The sequence below is a fragment of the Pygoscelis adeliae genome, unplaced genomic scaffold (assembly GCF_000699105.1).
Source record: "Pygoscelis adeliae isolate BGI_AS28 unplaced genomic scaffold, ASM69910v1 Scaffold156, whole genome shotgun sequence".
NCBI classification, from domain to species: Eukaryota; Metazoa; Chordata; class Aves; order Sphenisciformes; family Spheniscidae; genus Pygoscelis; species Pygoscelis adeliae.
Genome location: NW_008825016.1, coordinates 3206192 through 3210233, shown reverse-complemented (window position 1 = coordinate 3210233; position 4042 = coordinate 3206192).

Here is a 4042-nt window from a genome sequence, read left to right as displayed (position 1 = left end):
CCCCCGCCCGGGGTTTTCCCGCTGGGGGTGGGGGCGAAGGCGCAAAGGCAGGATCGTCTCTTCCCCCGCGGTGCCGGCCGTGCGCCGAGTGCTGAGGCTGCGACGGGGGGCTCGTGGATAAAAAGAGGAAAATCCCTTTATAAAGGAGGAGGGTTGAGAGGGGTGAGAGGACCGTGTCCGTCAGAGCTGGGGGGAGGAAGGGGGAAAGACGTCAGAGTGCTAGGGGACGTTGGAGGGAAGGGAGGATGACTCAAGGGAGAGTGATTCTCGTGTCATGGCAGGGAAACAAGGTTAGGAAGTGAAACTGGGGTGAGAAAACAAAAGGGAACAAGGGGGAGAAAGGAAGGAACAGGATCATGCCAAATCAACAGGAAAGAGAAAGGAAGGAAAGAGGGAGCTGATCAAAAGAGACATGCTGAGAGTAGGGCTGGAGGAAGGGGAGAGAGCAGAGGTAGGGAGAGGGAAGATTACCTCTGTGCTCCCATTGCCCTCCCTGGCACCCTTCCCGCACCACCCTTGGGCCTAACATTGGGCAAGCACCAAGCCGAGGCACGGCTATGTGGGGCTGGTCAGGACCATCTTTCCCCACAGCTCTCTTCCGAACCTGGTTGAACGTGCAGCCACGTTTCCCAGCTGCAGGGCAGCTATTTTTTGAGGAGTCTCCCTTTTTGCCATGCTTTTTATAAAGCTCACCTGCAGAACTATGGTAGTATCAGCTTTCCCGTGAAAGGACTCTTGCTCTTTGTCTCCAAACGATGCTCGACAATGAGCCTCTAAGTGCTGAGAATAAGGGTACACGTGCAAAGAGGGCCCACACGTGCCCCTGCCCCCAATTTTTACAAAGGGAAGATAATGCTGAGCTGTAGCAGTCCCTGTCAGCTCTTGAGAGGCAGGTAACATGGGCCATTGGCTCATGAAGGATAGAAAAGTAGAAATAAAAAGCCCACAGGCATACGGAACTGAGATTGGTAAAAGAACTAATTTAAAGCGGAAAACATAAATTCATCCTAGGCTCAAGAGGAAAACGCAAAGGGCGAAGATGTAAAAACAGAGAGGAGGAAGGTGGCAAATCAGCAAAGCTCAGCCCACTGCAAGGAACGACCCAAGGGCTGGCACTTTCCTGCCTGCTTGCCAACCGCCTGGCCAGCAGAGCGGCTTCGGCTGCCTGCTCACGGACTGCTGAGCATATCGCGCCAAGTAGCATGTTAGCCCCAGCCACTTGTTACGTTCATTATGTGCGATAAATTATGATTGCATACTCATAAATTGTGTGCATAATACTGCTTTCAAGTCCCTGGGCTCAGCTGAAGAAGCCCAAATAAAGGTGGCCAAAGAATTAAAGGTTAGAAATGTTACTATTTTTGTCAGCCAATCTCATGGATTGTTGAGTGACGCTAGCGATGCAACGTTTGCTTTGGGAGTCTGCAGTAAAAACCTCCTCCCAGTAAAAGGCAACAGAGACACATTTTAGACACAGGGGAGCATCAAGGTGCCTTCTAAACAGAAATCCTGTCAGAAGTAAACGCAATATAAATAAGAAGTAGAAGTCAGAGACCTTGGAAACAATGTTGAGGGTGCTCAATTAGGAATAAATAAACAAGTTCGAGCAATTAAAATGTGACAGAAAATGCTTGGATGCTAAAATAGATGTTAAATTAAATTCATAGAAAGTTTTAATTACATTTTAGTCTGTTTTTCTCCAGCTTAATACAGAGAAAGAAGTCACGACAATACAAAGTATGGAAAATTCTGGGAAAAAGTGTTAGCCAAAGTCTGTCTTAGGCAAATTCAAAAAATGCTAACCAATGAAAAAAAAAATTAAAAGAAATCCTTTCTTAGATTAAATCCCAGTTTTGGTCTTCACTGAAGACTATAACAAATTCCTGTTGTCCTTAGTGGGCCTAATTAACACCTGTTTATGGCACTGGAGTGGGGAAACTATTTTTTTTCATTTCTAGAAATTAATTAATTCTAAATTAATGGTATTTGAATGTAATTCATTAAAATGAATCCTGAAAATGTATTATTTTTGATTTGTGTAGCCTCTTTTGACAGATTTTGTCTCTTTGATACTCAGGAATGGTTTGCAACCTTCCACCCAATGAATCAACTGCGGTGGCCAAGTTTTACCTTACACGTGTATCTACTCCTGTAGTCACTTAACCACAAACAAGTTAAATCATACATTCTCTCATGAGATGTTCATTTAAGCTATAGGTTCCTTGAGCTGATACGGCTTCAGGTTTTGAAGCTGCCTTCATCTGGACGTAGCTGGGAAAGACCGAGACAATAATTTTACTGAGGTGTGAACATTGTTTTAATAATTTACTATCCCTTCTTTGCTCATCCAGTATTACTATTTCAGATAGTTTTCTGGTGTTTTCTCTTGGGAAAGGACCCTGCTACACTGGATCCCTGTGTGCCTTCTGCCAGCTGCACCCCAACAGCATCCATCAACCACAGCCATACACAAAGCTCATTTCTCACGGTATCTGAGGGCGTGCACAAATGAGTACCAGTAAATTTTATGGCTCTTGGGAAAAGATGCACTACGGTGCCAGAGATATTAATGGCAACTGCAAGGCAGATACCATACTGGTCCTGACCACATTTCCAAAGAGAATGACTTCTGCTAGAAGTCTGCTTAGAACTGAGATATTTTCCAGGAAAGAGGCAGCCCATTGGCAGTTTGTGGCTTCTAAAACAATTATTTTTCATTTGAACACAATTTTCTTTTTTTAAAGAACATAGCTTGAAAACATGCTGTTCAAAAAAGAAACCTTAAAACTTAGTTTTCATATTTAAGAAAGTTGGCACAGAAGCCTGCATTTATTCACCTTGAATCATGTTCAAGTTTTTCTATCCTTGTTGGTGGTTCGTGGCTGCCCATCACCATGGGCTGCCTCTGCCCCTTGTAAAAGTCTTGCTCTGAACAGTGACAGTAATAGGCTTGATAACCCCATAGTGGGGCAGTCCGAAGTTGACAGGTAGGGTGGGTAGACAGAAGATCCCTTACTGCTCTTTCATTCTAGGTTAAGTTAGCTGAATCAGTATGAAGCATTAAAGAGTAATCTGATGAATACTGGTACCTTGGTAAATAAAGTTTTGCAAATAACCCTGCATCCTCACTCCTGCCTGCTGCAGGCTTCCAAGGGTTCATCCTGCACTGGGCTATACAGCTCTCAATTTTACCTTATAGGCTTTATGAAACACCGATGAAGGGCCAGGTTTTACTTTAATTAGCCACAGTGCAAACCTGGAACAATTCAAACTAAGTTACTGAATGCACTTGAGATTTGCTCCACTAACAGAAACTGTCCTCAAGTCCTCTTTTTTTTTTTTTTGGTGGCAATTTTTCAAATACTAAAACAAATATTTATTTCAGTGACAGTCAAATCCTTTGAATATTTTTGTGGAGAGTTTGTGCAGAGGCAGGGTACCTATCAAGGAGCAGAAGGCTAAAGGTACAGGTCCCTACTCAGATTGTTTCAGAACATAGTTTTTCATTCCAAATTAGATGGCTTAACTTGAGCTTTTACTTTTCAAGCCAGTCCTTGCTAACGCAACTGTATCTGGTACTCTTTCCTCCTTCGCTTCTTTACACAGCTCTTGAGGAATGTTTTGTGGCAACAATGGAAGTTAGCTTTCATGTACAATATCTGTCATTTTTTAAGCAAAGATGGTACAGTATTTCCAAAGATTTCTTGAGCCTACATATACTTATTTGAATTCCTTCTCGGTAACAGTAAAGATTTTTGCATTTTAATCCTATGTCCATCACTGAGACTTTGCTTAGAAAAAGGTCACCTGGATACAACTCAAGGAGCTGATCAAAATAGAATCATAGAATCATTAAGGTTGGAAGAGACCTCTAAGGTCATCTAGTCCAACCATCAACCCAACACCACCATGCCTGCTAAACCATGTCCCTAAGTACCTCATCTACATGTCTTTTAAATACTTCTAGGGATGGTGACTCAACCACTTCCCTGGGCAGCCTGTTCCAATGTTTAACCACTCTTTCAGTAAAGAAATTTTTCCT